The 12726-nt window shown below is 43.7% G+C and overlaps 1 long non-coding RNA gene across 1 annotated transcript; it reads left to right on the forward strand.

Annotated features, from left to right (window-relative positions):
* The first annotated feature begins 3607 nt into the window (after positions 1-3607).
* Positions 3608-6398, forward strand: LOC120916548. Its single transcript, XR_005744002.1, has 2 exons — positions 3608-6186; positions 6276-6398. It is a non-coding gene; the product is annotated as an uncharacterized LOC120916548 (long non-coding RNA).
* The last annotated feature ends 6328 nt before the right edge of the window (positions 6399-12726 follow it).

The raw sequence follows: 12726 nt of genomic DNA on the forward strand, positions 1-12726 counted from the left end.
AGTGTTCAAACCACACATGTGAGGTATCGCTGCGATTGGTAGAGCGAGAGCAATAATTCTAGTACTAGACCTCCTCTGTAACTTAAAACATGCAACCTGTAGATTTATTTAAACGTCACCTATGAAGATTTTAAAGGGTAAAAAAGTTTGTCGGCATTCCACAAGCGGACGGAATTTTGAAGCGTGACATGTTGGGTATGAATTTACTCGGCGTAACATTATCTTTCATAATATAAAAAAAAAATGGGGATAACTTTACTGTTGTCTTATTTTTTAATTTAAAAAAAAGTGTAATTTTTTCCCCAAAAAGTGCGCTTGTAAGACCGCTGCGCAAATACGGCGTAACAGAAAGTATTGCAACAATCGCCATTTTATTCTCTAGGGTGTTAGGATAAAAAATATATATAATGTTTGGGGGTTCTAATTAGAGGGAAGAAGATGGCAGTGAAAATAGTGTAAAATGACATTAGAATTGCTGTTTAACTTGTAATGCTTAACTTGTAATACCAACGGCCACCACTAGATGGCGCCAGCTCACATCTGGTGGTAATAACTTGTAATACCAACGGCTCACCACCAGATAGCACCAGCTCACAAAAAAACTCTTTGCTCCCCCCACTTCCACCCTGCCTGCGGGCCATTTATAACTGGTCCGCGGGCCGCAAATGGCCCGCGGGCCGGTACTTTGAGACCACTGGTGTACACTGTGCTTACTACATTTAACCCTTTTGCTGCCAGGCCCTGTGCTACATTTTGTACACTCAGGTGGCCAGACCATTTTTTTAATTTTTCCTTTGCTTTTTTTATTTTTCACTTATAGCTTTCAAAAGCATATGATCAGTAGAATACAAAGGTGCTCCCGATTTATTTTATTATTTTAGAACCAGTGTTATTTGCCCAAATGTTTATCAAAACAATATATATTTGCAAGAAACACATGTAAACCATTGAAGTATAAAGTGATAAGCACTAAAGTGAAAAAGGTATCAAAGCAAAAATAAATGCAAAAATTAATACAATAACACAGAAAACTAAAGAGTCAATGCACAGTGCAATCTGTGATGTGTGAGTAAGGGCTGATATCAACACTGGCACAGAAATTCAGACCAATTCCTGTAGGAAGGCAGCAACCTAATCCTCAGTGGTGCATGAAAACATAAATGTGAACAAATAAAATGTGAACAAATAAAATGTAAGATGGCAGTCTATAGTTCCAAAGGGATCATTAAAGGGATGTTAATCTTGAATGGGTCACCATAAATGGCTGAGAGTCCATACAGATGCTCTGTTGGGATGAATGATGGAGATAAATCTTCTACATGTGGTGTCACACTCCAACTTTAGTTACACATTGCCCTTACCTTTATCCAGGTGTAAAACAGCATCAAGGGCAAGTGATCTCCGTCGGATTAGCCTCTCCGGTCCCGCTGGTATCTTCAGTAGATGTTCCGTCCTCGAAGAGGAGGGGGGCCTGTTGTTCTCAAATGAGAAGGAGGAATGACACCACAATCGTGAAGTATGTTCCGGTAAATGGATACGATTTATTGGGTAAAAGATGTGATGTAAGTTTAAAAAACAGCGCTCGAGCATCGAACACGACGCGGCAGTCAGCTGGCTTGTTTCCGCTGGCCTCCGGTTGGTTGCCTGTATCACGTGGTCGCTATTGTCCTACGTCGTTGCGTCACCGTCACGTGACTTCTTCAGGGATACTGATTGGCTGTTAGGCCCGACCTGTTATTACAGGGGACCGGAAGTAAACAAAGCGCCATTTTCTTGAAGTCCTATTCTATTGGACTTACAATGCGCGCTGTGCAGAGCCTATTGTTGATAGCATTGGGAATACATAATGTAAAAATGTAATAATTAAAAAGCAACTACAATGCCAGTATTCCTGTGTAAATCCATATGCGGATATCCGGCTACAAGCTGGTATACTGCATGATTAAAAGATAAGATAAAAAATAGGATAAAAAATGAACAGAGATGATGGGCATCTAATTTTAAAGGACCAGCCTAAAAGTAGAAGATGAATTCTAATCCATACATGTTGGTGAAGGGGTAAGATATTTAAGTTTGACCCATCTCTCAGTCATTTATGGTGACCCATTCAAGATTAACATCCCTTTAATGATCCCTTTGGAACTATAGACTGCCATCTTACATTTTATTTGTTCACATTTTATTTGTTCACATTTATGTTTTCATGCACCACTGAGGATTAGGTTGCTGCCTTCCTACAGGAATTGGTCTGAATTTCTGTGCCAGTGTTGATATCAGCACTTACTCACACATCACAGATTGCACTGTGCATTGACTCTTTAGTTTTCTGTGTTATTGTATTAATTTTTGCATTTATTTTTGCTTTGATACCTTTTTCACTTTAGCGCTTATCACTTTATACTTCATTTCACTTTTATGGTTTTTGTGCACCGTCTAGATATAGCAGCTTTAGGTCTAGAAATTTGCCCCATTTAGGGGTACACGTTCCACTACTCGCAGTAGCGCAATAAGACTTTATTTCACATGTAAACCATTATTAGCAGATAAAAACAGCAAATTCCTACTAAATATAAAAGCTTACCTGTATTTGAATTTGTAATATTTAAATTGCGCCTTTTTGCGAAATGGTGAAACAAAAAAGATGCAAAAGTGTAAATATCCAAATTTCAAAAAATCTGAAGGTTTTAATTCTTCCCTTACAGCTTTCAGAATTTGTGAAAGACCCCCAAAACTATATTTTCTGAAAGCATATGACCTCTAAAAAAAGACCCTGCGATATTTGCGCAAATGTTTTTCAAACCAATATATTTGCAAAAAATACACTAAAACCATTATTAGCAGATAAAAACACAGATAATTTTACAAAATTCCTGCTAAATCCCTACTAAATATAAAAGCTTAACCTGTATGGAGGTTACAAAAATATTTGTAAATCTTATATTGTGCCTTTTTGCAAAATGGTGAAAATCGAACGTACCCAAAAATTTCTCTAAAAATATGGAGGTTTTTATTTTTTCACTTACAGCTTTCAGAATTTGTGAAAGACCCCCCAAACCGTATATTTTCTGAAAGCATAAAACCAGTAGAATAAAAAGAAGGTGCTATTATGTGAGCTCAGGGACATGCATTTGGACCTACATGGATGTAAAATTGGGAGCAACGGCTCTGTCGTGCAGTTGCTACATCCCAAATGACATCAGTGGGACTGCCTGCACAGAGATGCACGTAACACATGTGCATCCCCTGTGTAAGCAAGCCTTAGGGCCCTTTCACACAGGCGGATCAGTAATGATCCACTCCGTGTGTCCTCAAAAGATCCTCCGTAAAATCCCCGCTGAGCTGACAGGGCGGTCCCCGCACACACTGTGCAGGGACCGCCCTGTCTTTCCTCGGCTCTCCCCTATGGAGGATCGGATGAACACGGACCATATGTCCGTGTTCATCCGATCCGGCAGACGGAAGAAAAATAGGGTTTTCTTCCGTCCGCAAATGCGGATCTTTGCCGAGGCGGACAATTACGGGTGTCAGCGGATGGTCATCCGCTGACACCTGTAATCACATAGGGACCCATGTATGTCCCGTTTTCATCCACAAACGGACAGATGAAAATGCGGACATAAGGTCCGTACGTGTGAAAGGGCCCTTAGGCCTCTTTCACACAAGCAGATCGATCAGGTCTGCCTGCCTGTTTTTCGGGCGGGCCCAATCGGACCACCCATTGTTCTTTATGGAGAGGCTGATGTAAATGGACATGTGTCTGTTCACACCCGCCTGCATCCGATCCAGTCCAGTCTGCCAAAAACAGACAGATGGGGATTCTATTCCCCATCCATCTAGCAGATTGGATTGGATGGGACAGGCGGTCCGTTTTCATCCGACTGCCCCATAGAGAACAGCGGGCTGTTTCTGTGTCTGCTTTGGATCAGCAGAGCGGACACAGACTTCTCATCTGCCTGCTCAGCGGGGATCAGCAGACAGATCCCCTGCTGGGCAGGCGGATCTATTTGACAGAGTCTGCTCCATGTGAAAGGGGTCTTACCAAGAGCGGCCAGTCCATTAGGAGTGCCACTGTCCTGCAGGGCTCCTGACTCGTTTGTATGAGTTTTTTTCTTTCAAGCCACATTATTAGATCCTGAGGCTCTAATTGGGGTGAAAAAAGTTGGGCTTGGGGCACAGAGCATTGCACCTCGAACCCACCCACTTGTGACAATAGCGAATTAATATTCGCTATGGTCTTCTGGCTTCTCTTGAAGAGGCTGTAGAGCGGTGAGTGTGTGGGGGAGACTGTCGCCATGGAGGGGTGAGTGTGGGAGGGGGGCCTGTCACCATGGAGAGGCTGGGGGGGTTGCCGTCCCCCCAAAAAGTCCCTGGGTCTTATTAGTTTTTTTTGGGGGGGGGGGGTCTTTGGTGAGCCATCAGACCCCCGTATTTCTTTTTTTGAGACAGAGAAAGGGACTGAAGAGAGTAATTTTCTCTGTATTACTGTACTTGAATGAAATACAGAATCTGTATAGAGATTACATTCATTCATAAACTGACAGTCTGATACTCACAGTTACTATTATCAGTGGGCATATAGGAGCGATCATAGTGATCGCTGCATGCGCCCAGAGTGCTTCACTGAGGGGGTGGTAAACACGTTTACCAAGCCCCCTCAAGCCCAAACTTCACCCGCACCGCTCCCCCCTCCCCTGCCACTATCTCCAGTCTGTCAAATTACTGGAGTAGAAGCTGTGGGAAGGAAGGGGAGATGCCGCTCCCAGCATGGATGGATCAGGGGTGCGATGGCCGGTACGGGAGGTGATCAGAATGATTGGGGGGATTCATCTGGACCCCCCAAGCTCCATGCAGCACCTGAAGCCAGTGGGAGCGGCAGAGGAGGCAGCACCCGTGACAGACAGGTGCGATGTAAGTCTGCCATAATGTGCTCATATGCTGCATACCAGAGCATTATGCCCAAATGCTCCTGGGGCCCAACTGAAAAAAAAAAGAATTTACAAAATGCCAAATCTTTTTTTTTATTATAAATTTGGGAGTAGAGAATGGTTAACCCCTATTGCCACCTGTGTCCATTAAGGACATTTCTATTAACTTCCTGACCGGTCAGAGTAAAGTAATTTTTTACTTTTTTTTTATTTAGTCTTACCTGCTCTGCGCAACAGGTTTTGCACAGAGCAGCCCTTATCTCTCCACTTCTCTGGTACTCTGCCGGTGCTCCTAGACCCCCCCCCCCCCCCGCATAGTAAGCTTCTTTCTATGGGAACACTTATGCAGGCTTGCTCCCAAGATGGATCTGGCACATACAGAAAGTGGCGCAGCCCTGCCCCTCTTCCATGTGATTGACAGCAGTGGGAGGCAATGGCTTCTGCTGCTGTCTTTGAGTCAATGAGAAAGTGATAGAGCCACTGCTCTAGTGCACATGGCTGGATCATAATTAGGCTCCGGTAAGTATAAGGGGAGCTGCACTCAGGTTTTGTACCTTAATGCAGAGAATGCATTAAGATGCAAAAAAAAACTTCTGCCTTTTCAACCACTTTACCAGAGAAGCTGAGTAATTAATTATGAAGAGTGTGGATTGTTATCCACCCAATAATTATAAAAAAGTGGGAGTATGGCCTTTATTAGGAATTTGTAATAAACATAGTAAAGTACCATCATCTGGGTATTGATGAACAAGTAAAGGGGGAGGGTGGAAATAGAGGAATAGTTGCTGAGGCTAATTCCAGAACAAACCCCCACACATCCGGAACAGCTCCTGCCTTGTCCACAGCCAGCCCACCTGTCCCCTCACCATTGGGAATCCTTTTCTTGGTCTTGGCCCCCTATGCATCTGTGGATGCTAATTGCTGTGGTGAGTTTTACCTTGATCACCCCATGGGGTATTCCTGTCCCTCTTGCCCCTCTCTCCCCCCTTCCCTCATAATCCCTTCCCTCCCTTGCCCTTCCTTTCTCTTCCATATCCCCCCCTTCCTCCCCCCCCCTTTTCCTTGCCCTTTTGCCCCTCCTTCCCCTCTTCCTCCCCTTTCTTCCTTTCCCCTTTCCACCCTCAATGTATTCACGTACTGGGCCCCTCCTAACCTAGTGTATGCCATTTATTTAGAGATCAACGCACCATCCCCCAGGTCCGCCGCGGGGGGATAATCACCTGGGCAGATTTGGCTCCAGGCCTGCTTCGTTACATATTGGGTAAAATTTCAATTGTTACGTATTATTTAATTTATTGCTGAACTGTATTATTTGTGTTTTATTTTTCTCATTGCATTATTGTTCCTTAGATTGGTTCTCCTGAGGAAGCGGACACCCCGTGAAATTAGCCGAGAATCGACCAATCTTTTGATGTACATTATTGTTTTAAATGCAACATTTTAATTTAATAAAATTATCTTTTTTACTCATCACTGTTTGCCTTGACTTATCAGTACCGAGATAGTCCATATTTCAATTGGTTGGGTTTGTTCTGGAATTAGCCTCGGCAACTATTCCTCCATTCCCACCCTCCCCCTTTACTTGTTCATCAATACCCGGATGATGGCCATACTCCCACTTTTTTATTCCTAATAAACTGGCTGAAATCTGCTGCTTTGGCTGCCCTGTCTGCACCTTAGCACTTGACATCCTTCAAATGAAAAATCAAATGTTCTGGGTGTAAAATTGTCAGCCAAACAGCATCCCCATCCAATCAGATGCAGTTACTGTTCAGGTAGCCAGAAGGGGAGAGCCCAGCCCTGCTGTTTAGCATGAATAGAGGGATCTGTTTGATTGTATTCGTTCAGTCTTCTGAATGCATGACCAGTTTAAAGCGGGGGTTCACCCTTAGAGGGCACTTTTCCCCCTTAGATGGATGCTCGTTATTACTAGGGGAATCGGCTATTTATTTAAAAATAGGTGCAGTACTTACCCGTTTACGAGACGCATCCTCTCCGTCGCTTCCGGGTATGGGCTTCGGGAATGGGCGTTCCTTCTTGATTGACAGGTTTCCGAGAGGCTTCCGACGGTCGCATCCATCGCGTCACTCGTAGCCGAAAGAAGCCGAACGTCGGCGCGGCTCTATACTGCGCCTGCGCACCGACGTTCGGCTTCTTTCGGAAAATCGTGACGCGATGGATGCGACCGTCGGAAGCCTCTCGGAAACCTGTCAATCAAGAAGGAACGCCCATTCCCGAAGCCCATACCCGGAAGCGACGGAGAGGATGCGTCTCGTAAACGGGTAAGTACTGCACCTATTTTTAAATAAATAGCCGATTCCCCTAGTAATAACGAGCATCCATCACGATTTTCCGAAAGAAGCCGAACGTCCGTGCGCAGGCGCAGTATAGAGCCGCACCGACGTTCGGCTTCTTTCGGCTACGAGTGACGCGATGGATGCGACCGTCGGAAGCCTCTCGGAAGAATGTCAATCAAGAAGGAACGCCCGCTCCCGAAGACCATACCCGGAAGCGACGGAAGAAGATGCAGCTCGAAAACGGGTAAGTACTGCACCTATTTTAATACAAATAGCCGATTCCCCTAGACCGAACGAGCAGGAATCTAGGGGAAGAAAAAAAAAAAATTTAGAAATGGGTGAACTCCCGCTTTAAGTTAGAGGAAATCTCTCAAAAGTGAGAGAAGGCTTTAGATGCTTTAAAAAAGCAAGCAAATGTAGACTTTGAAAGTATATTATAAATAAACTGGGCATACACTATACAAATTTTAAGTCCTGATGAATATTTAGAAATTTGCTCAGTGTGTGGCCCTGTTGCTCCCCACCTACCAAACATCCTGCAACTAAAAAATCAAAGGAATTGGTTGGAAAATCCAATCAGATGCAATCACTGGTCAGTTCTATTGACAGCCGGCTGTGCAAATACAATAGCTGCAGTGTGAGATTTATCTAAGTGTGCTTAGAGGAATCTGTAAGATTTTTTTTTTTTTTTCAGGCAGCAGGCATCAGTGTTTGACTAGCTAAAGTTTACTCTGCTATTTTTGTGAGCGATTGAAGGGATGGTATAGGCTACAATATGAAAAGACAACCCTGTTTACTTTTTAATTATTGTTTGTGTCCCTGCTGGGCAAATTCAGCCTTTTAATTTGGCTTGGTTACCACTTTGTCAAGGTGCGAAGTGGTCAATGATATCATGAACACCCCCACCCCTTTGTAACATCAGCTGCGGGGTGGACAATCCCTTACTTATAGCTCATTAGACCAAGAATGACAGCTGGCCTTCAGTTTTGGACCTGAAACCAGGTCCAAACAAAGGCAAGCTCATCCCTATTAGTTGGACTTATTCCAAATTAGCCATAGTATGTGTATATGTATTAAATGTGAGATAGAGGACCTTAGAATGTAAGCTCTTTGAGGACAAACAAGCTCATTCATATCAAATAACCTACCAGCATGTCTTTGGAGCATTGTAGGAAACTGGAGTACCCAGGGAAAACCCACAAAAGCACCCATATAGCATGCAAACTCCATGCAGATAGTATTCTTACCAGGATTAGAAATAGGAACCACAGTGCTGCAAGGGGTCTGGTTTTTGCCATTTTCTTCTGAAAGAACAGGAAAGAGTATGAGAAATTGTTTCAATTGGTAGATTACCTGATAACAACTCAGCATTTTTTGCGGCCATGGACTTTATTGAAAAGATTTAAATATGAATATTTTGTAAAAGCTCTTTTCTAAATAGCGACTGTAGAAGGAGCTTGCACACATGATAGCCTACACCATTGTTTATAAACATTGGAAGCAGCTTAGTCTTGAAAGATGAATCATGACATGGCTCTTTTTAAAAGGCTTTGTCTCGTCTCTCTTTTAACCCCTTCGCCAAATCCATATATGGGCTTCCCTTTCTTTTTGACTCAACTCTGGCAGCATTTCAATAGGCTGAAGGGGCTGCATACATTATGAGGCGGTTTTGTGAAAAAGAAAATCAATCAGAGACAGCTGGCTGTCTGTGGCAGCTATTGTGTATCATTTTTTGGAAACCTGCCTCTTATTCCCCCAACAATCACCCCCTACATCTTCCTCAAACCCCACACATCCCTGTATTGCTATTCAGTTTTACAGCTTGGAGCTAAGTGGATCGTTAAAGAGCTAAAACATGCATTGATCATATACCACAGCTTCAGGTAATGTAGATGTAGGCCTACATAATGTTAATACATGTTTTGGTCCCACATTTCAGGAACAAATCGTGCTGGTGAGGGACTTGACACCTATAGTGCCCAGCTCCTCATCGCAGAGGTCTTGTCGTGCAGGGCACAAGTCGAAGACATCCGTCTTGCCTCCCGCGAAATTCGGCACAAAGCCAAAACGCTGGAAAGCCAGCTGAAAAATTTAATCAATGTTTTGGGGAGGGTTTAATTTGTTGGGGGCCTTTTTTTTGTTGAAAAGCCGTGATTTTATATGTTTAAAATCACTTTTTTTTTTATTTGTGGATAATGTTAAAAAGACCAAAAAAACTAAAAAAAGTGATTTTATTTTTGGATAATGTTAACCACTTGCCCACCGGGTTAATTCTGGCACTTCTCTCCTTCATGTGAAAATCACAATTTTTTTGCTAGAAAATTAATCAGAACCCCCAAACATTATATATTTTTTTTAGCAGACATCCTAGGGAATAAAATGGCAGTCATTGCAATACTTTTTGTCACACCGTATTTGCGCAGCGGTCTTACAAGCGCACTTTTTTTGGATAAAAATCACTTTTTTGAATTAAAAAATAAGACAACAATACATTTTGCCCAATTTTTTTATATATTGTGAAAGATAATGTTACGCCGAGTAAAATGATACCCAACATGTCACGCTTAAAAATTGCGCCCGCTCGTGGCATGGCGTCAAACTTTTACCCTTAAAAATCTCGATAGGCGACGTTTAAAAAATTCTACAGGTTGCATTTTTTGAGTTGCAGAGTAGGTCTAGGGCTAGAATTATTGCTCTCACTCTAACGATCGCGGCGATACCTCACTTGTGTGGTTTGAATACCGTTTTCATATGCGGGCGCTACTCACGTATGCGTTTGCTTCTGCGCGCGAGCTCGTCGGGACGGGGCGCTTTAAAAAAAAATTTTTTGGTTTTCTTATTTATTTTTATTTAGTTTTATAATTTTTTACACTGAAAAAAAAAAAAAAATTGATCACTTTTATTCCTATTACAAGGAATGTAAACATCCCTTGTAATAGAAAAAAGCATGACAGGTCCTCTTAAATATGAGATCTGGGGTCAAAAAGACCTCAGATCTCATAATTAGACTTAAATGCAAAAAAATAAATAAAAAAAAAAAAAAGTAATTTTTTCAAATGACAAAAAAAAAAATGTTTCTTTAAGAGGCTGGGCGGGACTGACGTTTTGATGTCACTTCCGCCCAGCAGAGCTATGAGGACGGGTGAAGGAGATTTCTCCTTCAGTCCCGTCCCCGCTCAGCTGCCGGACACATCCGATCCCCTCCGCCGCTACCGACGGCTCCGGTAAGCGGCGGAGGGCGCGGGAGAGCAGCGGGAGGGGGGCCCCTCTCCCGCCACCGATAACGGCGATCTCGCGGCGAATCTGCCGCGGAGACCGCCGTTATCGTGTACACCACCGCCCCCTGAAAAGATGAATATCTCGGTTGTGGCAGCAGCTGCTGCCGTTATCGAGATATTCAACTTTAAAAAGAGGACGTCTTTTTGACATGGGGCGGTGGTCAAGAGGTTAAAAAGACAAAAAAAAAACACAGATTTTTGCTCTGTTAAAAAATAAACATATTTGTACAATCAAAAATGTGTGGCTAGTTCTTTCTATCAATGCTGACTCATTAAATAACTCAGGTATATTTTGTTTGTTAAGATTGACAATAATCGGTATTTAGTACATCCCAAACACATGGCTCTATGAGAACCTAGGAAAAAGCTACAATACCCAAAATTATAAAACACAATTAAAAGAAAAATAATTACACTGTTTATTCCAGAAAAAACAAGATTTTATTTTTTACCCAAGATCGGGCATTGCAATGGCCCCCCTCCCCATAAAATAATCCACATAGGATTGACGCACTGCACATGCGGTTTGGGGGGCCAAGCCTGTATGGCTAGCCTCACGGAGCGCCTCCGGAGCCACAACATCTGCCTCATCAGGCAATACCGTTAGGTAAGTTGGTGAATGTCTTCTCAAATAATTGTGTAGAATGCAACAGCATAATATTATGTATTCCGCAAGGTGGATTGCAGTTAAAAACAATCGGAATCGGCTGGCCATGATTCCAAAGGCATTCTCTACCACACGTCTTGCCCTGGCCAGCCGATAATTAAAAACCCTCCTCTCAGGGGTGAGGGTGCGTTGGGGAAATGGCCTCATTAGGTGGGGACCCAATCCAAAAGCCTCATCTGCTAAAAACACGAAGGGCAGACCCTCTTCATTCTCAAAGGTGGCAAAGCAAGGTCCTCCGACTGAAGCCGTTGGGCGAACTCCGTCTCCGCAAAGACACCGCCGTCCGACATCCGGCCATTTTTCCCAACATCCACTGTACAGGACGCCATGGCTGGGTCCTGGAAGGACGTTATATTTCCCCTCTGTTTGGACTGTGGTGCCTTTAAGGGAATGGAAAGGGTTAAACGCACCTGTGTAAGGAAGTAGTTTAAAGCAGACAGGAAGTGCAGGTGAGAGTGGAGGAGTGTAGGAGAGTCCAATTCATGGTGAATGGTGGACAAGGAAAGCTGTGGAAGCTATGAAAAGCTATGAAAAGCTGTGAAAGGACTTGGCAGTGTCCTGCCTAAAAACCTGCTACTGAAGGACTTACCTGGAAGGACTGTTTAACTGCGATAGCAGTTCTGAGCTGTACAAGTCGGTGAGACTGTTATTTCTTTTGTTTTTGCTGCTGGAAGCCATTTAGGTTTAATAAACCTCAGTTTTGATTTAAAAAGCCTGTGTCCTGCGATCAAGCTGGTCCCCCAAACATTACACTGGTGCTCGAATGCGGGCAGGACTGAATAACAGGCATAAGAAGAGAAAAAAAAAAAACTTTTTTTTTTTCTGTTGCATTGGACTTTATATTGAACTAACATTTAAAGGGACAGTACATTGAATTTATGTCCTGGGTTAAAGCTGCACAAACATTGAAAGTTGAAGCAATGGAGGAGCTAATTAAACAGCTGACCCTGGCTAACATACAAGCGCAAACTTACCACAAAGAGGCGCTGGCTCTGCAGCAAGAAAATACTCGCCTGTTGGTGGCCCAGTTAGCAGCCCAGCAAGCAGCCCAGCAAGGGGTTATGCAGGCTCAGGTGACTGCCTTAAAGGAAGCGGTGCAACAGCTGTCTCAGGTTCAGGAGCCAGCGGCTGTTGCCCCTGGCAACCAGGTGACTGTGAGGGCAAGCCATTTTCTACAGAAGTTGTCCCTGAGCGATGATGTAGAGGCATTTCTTGCTACGTTTGAGAGGACAGCGGAGAGAGAAGGATGGTCTCAGGACCAATGGGCCGGCCTCATTGCTCCTTTTCTCACTGGAGATCCTCAAAAAGCCTACTTTGACCTGCCACCAGATGATGCTAAAGACTATCAAAAGCTAAAGGCAGAAATTCTGGCTCGTCTGGGGGTGACTACGGCCGTTCGGGCCCAACGTGTACACCAATGGAAATATCGTCCAGATCGGCCACCCCGGTCTCAAATGCATGACCTGGTGCAACTAGTAAAAAAATGGCTGCAGCCTGAGGTGTTGTCTGGCCCCCAAATTGTGGAGCGGGTCGTGCTGGACCGATACCTGAGGTCCCTG

This window comes from Rana temporaria, chromosome 10 (assembly GCF_905171775.1).
Source record: "Rana temporaria chromosome 10, aRanTem1.1, whole genome shotgun sequence".
Taxonomy (NCBI): domain Eukaryota; kingdom Metazoa; phylum Chordata; class Amphibia; order Anura; family Ranidae; genus Rana; species Rana temporaria.